Source organism: Chinchilla lanigera, unplaced genomic scaffold (assembly GCF_000276665.1).
Source record: "Chinchilla lanigera isolate Chin_1 unplaced genomic scaffold, ChiLan1.0 scaffold00001, whole genome shotgun sequence".
NCBI classification, from domain to species: domain Eukaryota; kingdom Metazoa; phylum Chordata; class Mammalia; order Rodentia; family Chinchillidae; genus Chinchilla; species Chinchilla lanigera.
This window is the reverse complement of record NW_004955402.1, coordinates 55,043,895-55,056,332: the sequence shown is the minus strand read 5'-3', so window position 1 is coordinate 55,056,332 and position 12,438 is coordinate 55,043,895.

The following is a 12,438-nucleotide window of genomic DNA, read 5'->3' as shown; positions in this document are numbered from 1 at the left end:
TTGTCTCTGTCTCTGTCTCATCCCCCCCTCTCTCTCTCTATCTCTCTCTCTCTCTCTCTCTCTCTCTCTCTCTCTCTCTCTCTCTCTCTCTCTCAGCTATCTATTTCTTCAGAGCTAGAGATTGAACTCTGGGCCTTCACACTGAGCTACATTTCCAAGCCTTTTGCATTTATATATTTTTTATTTTGAATCAGGGTCTTAAATAAGTACCTATGTTTTCCAGGCCAGGTTTGATTTACAATCCTCTTGCCTCAGCCTTCCAACGTACTGAGATGACACATATGCACCATCATTCCTAGCTACTTCTTTCGTTTTACAACTAGCGATCTGGATCAATGAAAGCCAAGAATCTCTGAACACTGTACTCCTTCCTTTCCCAATTGTGGATATTTCAATATTTTGTTTTCACCTTATTGTTGAAAACAACATTGCCTTGGATCATCTTCTCAGCAGCCAAAGCGCAATATTGTGTGTTGTTTTAAACTCCATGAGCAATCTTAATAAAATGCATGTGCAGCTTCCCTTTCATAACTAATCCTTTGCTTGTGTTTTAATTCAGTTAAATTTGAACTTTCAAAGACAATGAAATTCTCTATCCTCCTATAATCAAACCTGACATAAATTTTTTCTTCCACATCATATGTAGAGTACATAAGACTACAGAGTAGGAAATTTCAATGCTGAGAGCCTTCTGAGCATAGTAGCATTATATTAATATAACTTCTTAAGGCCTCAATCCTTGTGGTTTGTTATAAGAGCTAGGTCATGTTTTTAAAGCACTTTTTTAAAAAGACTGAAAATTAAATAATCAGTACTACAAGAACAGTAAGTAGGCAGCTGGGGATTTAGCTCAGTGGCATAATGCCTGCCTGGCAAGGTCTTGAGTTTGATTCCTGGTACCGGAAGAAAAACAAAACAAAAAACAAACCAACAGAAAAACCAAAGAACAATAAATAAATGCAAATTTTAGACTCATTAACAATTGTTTTCATTTCTCTGCACTCAAATTCTTCATTCCATTTTTTTGTTTAGCCCTCTCATTTGTCCATACACTGTAGAAAGCATGCCTTCCTCATCCCAGGTTTTCATCCTGTTATCCATCCCGCCTTTCTCCTCAGTCATGAAGACAAACAGCCTCTCCCACTGTGACTACACTACTTTCTTCAATAAGCACTTGACCTCTCTTGCCTGTTCTTGCTGTCCACATCACCAAATAACCCAGCACCAGGCTCAGATGGACTTAAATCTGGTAGGCAGGTGGAGGTACGCATTTGAGGCACTCAGGAGTATGAGTTACTGACTGGAATGATCATTGTAGATGTCACTTTCTCAGGCACTAGGGAAACCAGAAGCCCACAGAAGAGACAGTAAAATACAGCTCACTTCATCCTAGAGACACCTTTACAGGTGGTGATGGCTGAGATCTACAGTCTACCAGTTATGAAACAAACACTCCCTGCTTTACTCATAGAGAATTTCAACTCCTTGACACTCCCCAGTGTAGCTACTGTTTTTACTAGACTATGCTATGTTGTCAACTGCACAATATCAAGTGCAACTGGAGCCCAAGTAATAATCTATGTGCAGTTTTTGGTCCCTATCTCATTTTTAAAATTATTACAACTATTACTATATTATCATGAATTGTGATGTTCTGTCTCCTGTTCTCACATTTTTTTGGTGTAGATAGTCACAATTTCAAATGGTGCATGGTGCCGAAACACTTTCAGAACTCCATAATAAAGGGAAATTTTTTTCCACTGCATCACAGCATGCTATATTCAGCTAAATTAAATTGCTCCCAGGTTCTAATTGATAACTTTGCCTTTACAGCAATCTTCTCTCTTCTTCCAGAAGTAAAGTGATTAGTGAGGGATGACTTAAATAGGACCAGAACTTGAAGAAACTAATTTTCGAAGATAAAATTTGAAGACAGAATCATCTTGTCTGGGACACACTGTGAAGCTAAAGTTCTTCTGAGCTTTCAAGAACTACTGATAGCTGTCAGCAATGGCAAAGTTGTTGTTGTTGTTGTTATTATTATTATCATTATGATTATTATTGGTTTTGCTTATTTACAAGATGTCATAATAGTTATCACAATGATTAGATGAATAATCATCACAAATTGTTATTTATATGAATGTAGTTCAGCAAGGATTTTAAGCCCAAGTAATACACATATATTTTTCTCACACAACTTTCCATCACAGTTTTCAATCTTTTAAAAACGAAAGCTGACAAATATCATATAAAGCTGACAAAATATCAAGTATTTGTACATGCATCTGCATAAAGAGAAAAATATCAAAACACTCCAAATATAATTATTCTTATTCTTATTACAGAGTAGAAATTAAAATATATATAGGCTATATTGCAAATCCATCTACTTTATATCATTAAATATATATATTTTTAATTTTATCAGTTTATAAGTTTGCAGTACATAATGATTACATTCTTCCTATAGCATTCATACATGTGCCTAATGCATTTTAATCTATATATGTCCCCATTCTCCTCCTTTCCTTCCATTTTCCCTCCATTTCTTGATCCTCTTCCCATTTGCACAGCATCTGTTTCTTTATTTCCCATTATCTACTTTTACTTTGCTTTTTATTTGGACCCTGGATGTTCTGATATATGAGAAACCATGTGATATTTAAATTTGTATGTCTGATTTATTTCATTTCATGTTATGGTCTCAAGATACATAATAAGAGGACATTTATGAACTATAAAAAAGAGAAACAGATTCTTGCATGCGATATAGTTAGCTCTTATTCTTGACTTGACACATATGTAAATAATATTTACACATATGTAAATATTATGTTTTGCATTGTTAATATTTTAAATAAAATAACACAATTGCAATAATGAGTGCTTATTCATTTTTTATTCGTACACATTTGTAATACATAATGTTTATATTTCTTGTGAGGATTTGGTACATGTACATAAGACATCTTAATGTCTGGATAGCAAACTTTAGAAAATGTACATAATGCTTATATAAGTATTGCTTTGTCAAATATATTCATTTAATATTGTGTAACTCACACTTTTGAAGTTTCTTAATAAGAAGTGAAAACAGTCACAAAACAAAGAAAAATAGCAGCAAACCTCGAGGTCATGCCATTCTCCCAGGAACACACAGGGCTTCAGTTCCATCCATCAACTGAGCTGAGCGCGAAGACAGTTACCACACCAACCAAAGCGTCTCTCCTCAGTGTCATTAGGGAGCCATTCATTATGAAAGAACCTTTCGTAAAAAAGTCTGCAGTCAAGCTTGACTGAGGTTTTGAGAAATGCAATCACACAGTAAAGAATACTTAGATTGTTGGCGACCTTTCATTGTTTTCTTCATACGGTAAAAGTGAAAAAATCATGCTACATGCTACTTATAAAATCATTAGAAACCATTGGCTATGGCTCACATAAAAAGTAGACAGTTTTGCATTGTTAATATTTTAAATAAAATAACACAATTGCAATAATGAATGCTTATTCACTTTTTATTCGTACACATTTGTAATACATAATGTTTATATTTCTTGTGAGGATTTGGTACATGTACATAAGACATCTTAATTCCCTTTTAATACCCTTTCTTTCCCTTCCCCCTCCCATTGCTTGATCCCCTTTGAGAAAGATCTATCTCTCTTCTTCGTGTTATCTTTCATTTTTCTGTTTATTTTGAGTCTATTTTTGTTGTGTATGCACATACATCTATATATAATGAAAGAGATGAAAAAATAAGTGTGCCTATTAATAGGAATGGCCACTGGAATATTGCATTTTGTAATTTTATGCCTTTTTTGTTCTAATTTTTTTTAAAAGTCAGCTTTTAAAAATAAAGTTAATGATGTAAGAAAATATATTTATTTCTAGTTTGTATTTGCATTACAATACATTATTAATCTTTTAGTTTTCTCTTAAATTAGTCAATATAAATAATACATATTATATATATACATTTATCTGTACAAATAAATTCAACCCTGCAATTATGGGTCATAGATAAACTACCTTGGAAAACAGCAATTTTTTTATGGTAGTGGTAGGGGAATATTTTACTCTACCAGAAAAAGTTGGAGACAGAGAAAGAAAAATTTCGTGACATCAAAAAGATTTTTTTCAGTTCATTAAATTTGTCAAAATATACTGTAAATGTGTTATCATAGAAACAGTTATGTATAAAATATTCATAAAATGTTGAAAGCATTTAGTTTAACACACAGCTAGCTCTCACTGTATGCTGATGATCAGATTCTACTGCAAAAATAACACCAGATACAGAGCAGAGCCTTCAGGAGGCCCAGCATGTTTAGCACCAGGTGGAGAGTAGGTACATACAGTGAAATAAATTTCCCTCTGGCAGTGGGACTCCAGGGTTGCTGAAAATGACTGTCTCGGTGATTATCTTTGTTTAAAACTGATGCAACGGAATTCAATGTCTTGACTGCTTTTTATTTCTCATTTCCTTTTTGAATGCTACATTCCTGTGAGTACATCCTCTGTGCTGTTGTACCTCATGCTCTTTTTCTGGGTGGTGACGCAACAGGACAAAGCAAACACGGTTCAGAATATGGATTTCTTAATATAATTTTTTAAAAATTTTGCCAGCATCTCTATTTGTATATTTGCTCCCAGAGATAATAAACATTAGCATGCAGTACACAGTGTGATGACACAAAAGGAAAAGAAGGAAAAATATGAACCAGATGTTTGGTTTTTTAATTCACATCACTCCTTTCATTCAGAAAACTAGGTGTCTTCTGTCTGCTCCTTTACAAACCCACTGTATTAATTACCTGGAAATGACCATGGTGGGAACATTCATCCAGAGCAACTATTATGTGGTACAAATGAGGGAGTGATTTAATTTTTAATGATTCTTTTTAGCCTAAAATGATGAAGAAAGTATGAGGAATGATGAGTAAACTTAAAAATCTGTATTGTCTGCAATGCTAATGTGTGAATAGCACACAAAAATGGTAAGATATTCTTTTGGTGTTTGAGACTATTAACCAATTCAGTCAAAAATTTGCTCATTTCATGAATGAGCAAGTAAAACTAAGAAATCAGGAGCTGTAGCTGAAAGCAGTTTTACTTTCATGAATAAAGTTTGCATTAGGAAAGGGAACAGTTTAACTGTGCATGCTACATCAGGTTTAATGGCAATTAATTTACTGGAAAAATAGTTCATAAAGTGGAATGCAAGTGTATCTATCAAAATCATCATAGAATCGTGAGCACAGTTTGGCTGAGTATTTGGATTTGGCCAAAAATCCAGAAAAGTATATTGCGATACTCCACTGGTTAAATAAAATTTACTATAAGGAATTCATTATATTTTATTGCTTTAGTAAATTGTGTTCTGCAATATCTTTATATCAGGAAAAGTATAACAAGCCTACATGTATGTAAAAGTGTGCATATTAATATGAAATTTAGTAAGCATTTTCCAGGACACAACTACATGTAGACATTTCTGGTGTGCATCTTTGTCCATAGTTCAATCTATTCTCTCTTTGACCATAGATATCAAACAATATGGCAGGAAAATTCTGAAATCATCAACTGAAAAATCAACTACACATACTTAATATTTGAATGTGTTTATTGCATCATTCAGTATTTTTGTTTACATTTGTTCCCTCCAAAGTGATACATACCGGTTTTTTTCTTTGTCCATCATGTTTTCTTGGCTGAATATAAATCTTTGACTTTGCCTTCATCATACTCATCATTCTTGTTGTATGCTTGGTAATTTGAAAGTATTAAGACTTTTTCCATTTACTGTATAAGGATTTATTTATTCTTAAATTGCTCTATATTAAACTTATCTTTTTATGTTTCCCTTTGGTCTTAAACATATTGGGAATTCAAACACTTAGCTGTTCTACATAGGAAGTCATTTCCACCCCTTTCCATAGAATACTCTGCAATGTCCCCATGCATTCATGGTGTTAAATATGTGATACATTAAAGCTTCAAGTATTTATCTTTCTTCCTGAGTTCTACTCTGTCCTTTTCATTCATTTGTCCTCACACCAACACGATGAGTTCTTTATATTTTATGGCTTTAGTTACAAAATACTAAAATGCTCTTTTTAATACTATGGATTTATAATGTATCTTAGTGTCTTCCAGAGAAAGTTTTCTCTCTCAACTCTTGTTTGTGAAAACACTGGTACATGTACAAGACATTTGGAAGACTGTGCCACATGGGCAGAGAGAGCATCAGAATACTGCAGACAGTGACCTTCAGAGGATGGTACGAACATCTCCGTGACTGATTAATGTTCACATGAAATGCTCCATTATGATGAATGTTCTGTTATTCCAAGATCAGAGGGTAATAAGCTATCATTCTTTGGTTGTTATAAGTTAAAGTAATGTTTTTATGAAAAGAAACTAAAGTCATTGTAAGTAAAAGGTGGATTTTATACACATATCTCCTATATTCAATATTACTGTATATACACCATTATACAAAACAATTAAATAATTCATACTTACTGCCAATCTTTTCTTAAGCTTTTTAATGTTTAGGTGCTCAGGATCAAGCCCAAGGCTTCCCATTTTCTAGTCAAGCTAAATCCCCAGCTCCAAACAATTTATATTTTGAAAGGAATTTCTTTACTTATTTTCTGTAATAGTGCATTCTTTGTCTTTTTAAAACACTGTCTTGGTTACTTTTCTCTTATTGCTGGGACAAAATACCCAATATCCAAAATTAAGGAAGGAAAGGTTTATTTAGCTCACAGTTTGTGGACATTTCAGTCCATACTTGGCTGGTTCCAAGGCAGAGTGGCACATGGCAGAGGGCAAATGTTCATGTCAGTGGAACTCAACAAAGCAACAAGAACAAAAGGGAGGAGTGACAGCAAGCAGCCTCTTTCCCTCCTTTACATATGCAAACTATCCACCCTGGGGTGGGTGTGGCACTCACATCCATAATCCCAGCATAAGACTGTGGATCAATCAAATATCTAGAAGCCCGACCCATGACTGCATGAGGATTTGGGGGGACATGCAGACACAAACCATAACAAACACACACTGCTTATGGTAGCTCAAAATCTTTTGTTGCTCACCTCTCTGAAGTATTAGAGCTGGTTTCTCTTTATTCTCTGTCCATGTTGTTCTCTGTGATATCAGTTGCCTAATATGGGTTGATAGTGACAGGTTTATATCTCTAGATAAGACCTTCTCTCCAGACCCAGACTCAGGTAGACATCTGGGTAGCCTCCCCAAAGCTATCACATTGTCACATCCCTTCCCCCAGTATTTCCTGGTTCCACGAAACACATACCTAATCCATACCTGCATGAAACAGGGTAAAATCTAACTCAGGAGTTATCATGTTTCCTGTGAAATTCAAAGTATTAAAAACTTTATATCTAAAGTGTTTCAGCTTTATAACACAATCTCAAACAAATGTTCTTAACTCACGGAAGCAATAGGAAAACTCTTCTTATGACTCTCACCTCCATGAATTTCCTTTTCCTCCCTTTCATCCAGATTCTATCTTGCAGAAAAATTAAGTTTTTGAAAATATAAATACAGCCCAAGTATTTCTGTATTTTCCAATGGCCTTAGGATAAAAATCAAAATTCTTGCTGAGCCCTCCGTTGCCGGCCCCTGTCTTCCTCTTGACACTCACTTCGTACCTCTGTAACCCTGACTGTGCAGTCTGAGCAATGAAAGCAATATTGTCCTTCTAGCTTTAAATTGAATAAATCAGACATCCCACTTAAATATCAGATGGTTTCTCTTATTTGAGATCCAGAAAATATAGATAATTTAAATAGAAACCTAAAAGAGAACAGGAAACATGAAGATAGAGTCTTAGAAATGGGAAGGGAACGTAAATATGGAAAGAAGAGTGAGGAAGGGAACAGAAAGTGAAAACAATTAAAATGTGTCATGTGCACAAACCAGCTCCCTAGAATGAATGGAATCATCGTAAACCTCAAAATGTAGAATTGAAAATAAAACACATTTTAAAGAAAAAATACCAATACTTGATAACTGGAAGAATAGAAAAATAAAAACAATGCCTAAAATAAGAAAAAAAAAAGATTAATTCTTGATAACAAAAATATGACTTTAATCAGTAAAATATAGTTTCAGAATCTGTTGCTTAATATTCATGTAGGAGGCAGTTTATAATCCTAGAAGACCTTGATGAAGTACAATCTGGGTTTCTGCAGCAAACAAGCTGGAAATAGGTATGCTTATAAAAGCAATTTCTACAAGATGTGATACACTCACTAGATTTATGGAAGATCAGGAACCAGTGAGATGAATATAATCAATAAATAATTGAAATTTCTTTTGATGGACACATGAAGCCTTCCTGTTAATTACTTTGATATTTATTTGTCAGAATTTTTTTTAAAAATTAACAATTTGACTTTCAGGTGTTTATAAATGTAACTTCATTTGCAAATTTCTCAGACCTAAGTTTCTTTGTTACTATCTGTATTTCACTATTTTTCAAACGTCATTGTATTTCTCAATACAACTGATTTTATGGTGATCATTACTTACCTGAAATATCTTTGAATTTCATTTTTAATATACAGGCAGATTATTGTACAGTTGTGAGAAGTAATCCACCAGGAGATGTGCTATACCATTTACTAAGTTTCTTCAAGTGTCAAAAACTTGGCTAACTCTAGAATATTCATATTGGAGAAATATAACTACCCACCTGCTAGATATCAGTTGTGCAAGTTCATGTCCCTTGAAATCGAAGAATGATTTCAAAGGACAAATAAGCTTTAGGGTAAGACAGTTTTATTGAAAGATAGCTTCTGAGAGACAAGAAGGGTCCAGAAAATGTGTTCTTACAAAGGCCCTTCTTTAGGAGTAATTTAGACAACAAAGCACCAACGTGAGTAAAAATTAGATTAAGCCATAATCAACCTATAGGATTACAAGTACAGCTGCTTAGCTAATATTGATCCAATAGGAAAGTGGGTCCTGCAGCAAGAGTACATGGAAGCTAGACTTCCAAGCTAGACTTCCTATAACAAGTGTTGCTAATGATACTATAATTCCGAGTTACTGCTTATCCTTTAGGGAGACATGTAGGTCTGGCCATTGCTTCTGTAGCTTGAGGTCTGGTCCTCATAGATGCACCTCCAAACACTCTTTCTTTCTTTCTTTCTTTCTTTCTTTCTTTCTTTCTTTCTTTCTTTCTTTCTTTCTTTCTTTCTTTCTTTTTTTCCTTCTTTATTTATGTCTGTCTAGTATCCAAGAAACCTTGACCTCTTACAATAAACCTCAAAATCACCATTGTCTATTATGATATTTAGATATTGCTGAATTTTATTTGCTACTATTCTGCTAAGAATATTATGTTACTATGCAGGACAGTCAGAAAATATTGTCTTATATTTGCTGTCCAGACAATGACTCACTATATGCATGGATCTTGCCCTTCTCTCATTCTCCCTCCTGCCACTACCCTGCCCATGATGGAACTGGTCTCTGCTAGGTGCTCAACATCTAACTGTTAAATATATCAATATGAGTTTTGATCACTTATTGTTGAATATAATTAAACACTTGTTAAATAAATACCTAAAAAATTCACACTGTATTTATACGACTATCAGTGATAGAAAAGATATTGTAAATGTGTTTGCCAGTTTCATTCAATGTGTTAAGAAATGGACTCAACATAAATAAAATTTAATAAACCTAATAATCTTTGCCAGCAAAGTAAACTGATATACTGTCATTTTTAAATTTATACATCACTGGGGGCAGCTATGTAGTTACGAAGCTAAAATGGCCTATTTTTCCCATTCATTATCAAATAATAGAAATTATTGTGATGGAATGGTACTATTGCCCTAACAGTAAAGTTCCATTTGAGATTTATGAACAAAAACAGAGAAAAGAAGCAATTGTCCCATTTATTCTTCCATCATGGCTATGCCTGTGTACCCAAAAACTGTCAGCTCTTGTTTTATTTAAAGCACAAAAGGTACACAGTCATACAGGGAAAGGATGAACTGTGAATTTCCATGACAGAAAATAGTCAAGAATTTCAGTAACTGCAGGGATTAAAAGATGTGGATAAATATTTATAAATGTGAACTCAAAAAAGCTGTAGTCAACAGAACTCTCAAGAAGAAATTTCTGCTCAATATTTTCTTCTTTGTAAAGTCAGCCTGCTCCTTGAAGGTTAGATCTAAGAATGAAAATTACTTTCACTCCAGCATATTTCTTAGTTTTCTAGTACTTTCTGGAAATAGACTTTAAAGTATTGGTAAATTGAATTTTTAGTAACTTTCTCCTAACTAATGGTATCCTTTTTTTTAACTCAAGATTTAATCTATTATATTTGCAAGTATAATTGCATATGGTAAGTTCAAACATTAAAAGTATAAATTGACTTTCACTTAAGTATTAATATACATGTGTATAGTAGAACGGTAATATGTTTGCAAACTTTATTTATTTTGTAGGAGTGTTAAGTAACTTTTTCAAAGATCTGCATCACCCATATATATTTTTTATTTCATACTATTTTTTCAGTGTTATCTAGTATTAATAACATCAGTTATAATTATGGGTCTGTTTTACCCCATATTCAGCACAATTCTGACTAAATTCTATATCTCTTAAATATTCATTAAGGAAGAAATCACTAAAACAATAAAATGTTACTACTAGAAAATATAGGTAATTAATTTTATGTATTTGTTGTGTTTATATAACATAAAATAAAGAACTCATACAGTTTCAAACTGAAAAAACTAGTATGTCTGATTATAAAACAATTAACCTAAGTTCAGGGGAAGGCATTGCTCATGAATATTTTATTTGAAAGTTTGCAGGAAAAATTTTCCTAATATCATTGAGAAATGAATTTAAAGATAACTGTTTCAGTTCAGGCAATCTAAAATATGAAATACAAAGCAAAGGATATAAAATGATATAGACAACACCATTTCTTTTTAACAAAATGGAGTCATGGAAGAAAAGAATAGGTATTGCTGATAATTACTTTTTTAGATTTAGATCTGGATAAGAGCTTAATCAAGAAAAAATGCAATGAATGTAGAAAAAGCTTCCCAAGAATAAAAAAAAGAAGAAGACAAGCGAAGAAAGTTCATAATTGTACATACTAACTTCAAAAGTGAGGTTTCATTGTCATAAATATTTTTGAATTAAAATCCACCATACAGAAATTATGATCCAGTAATATGAGCAACTTTGTTGAAGATAGCAATATGTAGTATAACAACCACTGTTAACTCCTATTGTTTTATTCTAAACCCTATATCATTTTTATTGTTTTTGATTTGTTTTGTTTTTACCTATGTTGTTGGTATTTTGCTATTTTTTTATTATTCTCTTTAAAATAAAGAAAAGAATACCAAAATGATAAAAAAATTTATGACCTTTGAGGATATATTTACCCAGATCAATACATTGTGCAATATATACACTTATCAATCACATGGTTTCTCATAAATATGGACAAATTTTAATTGTTTGTATATCAGTTATAATTAAGGTTAAATTTAAAATGTAAATTAAATCTGCAGGTTAAATGTTTACCCAATAATCTCTGATACATTGTACAAAAGAAATAATACTGGTGAGCACACTGATAACCAAAGAAACAGAATAAAAGATCAGGTGGCTAGAAGAAATGCTGTTTTCTCACATGAGCAATAAATGTAGCCTCATCTTAAGAAATTGCACAGATATGTATTTCAGTTCTGTATATCCTTTGATTTGTATTTTTATCATGCAATAATGTCTATAAATCCTGAAAAAAGTAAGGAAGAAACAAGAATATTTCACACAAGTATTGTTTAAATATACAAGTCATTGTCACATCCACAAAAGTGAAATAATGCAGAGTCTAGGTGAAGGAGCACTTCTTGACTAAAACCACTTGAAGATGAATCCTAGGCAATTCAAAGATTAATAGAAAACTTATTGCAAACTTATAATTACTGTTGATGATCACTTCCTAACTGTTAATTTACATTTAAGGGCAGTGACAGGAAATATGTTCACAAAAATTTATAAACTTTGTACGCACCAAAGTAATAATGTAAAAAACAAGAGTACTGAGAAATATGTAGCTATTGATGATGGTAACAGAATTCTGAATTCAACTCTGTGTTTACTAATTGCCACCTGAACTTTAGTAGAGTGAAAATGTTGTTTAAAGGCAGTAAATCTAAGTTTGAAGCATGTTTTGTAGAACTATACATAAAACAAATCCAAGATACAAAACTCAGGTAGATTTATCTGGATGTCCTAAGGAATACACATGAGATTCATTCTTAATTCTTGAGAAGAGGACTTAGTGTACAGATCCTACAAAAATAATTTGGTGGTATACCAGGAAAAAAGAAAGAAGGAAGGAAAGAAGGAAGGAAGGAA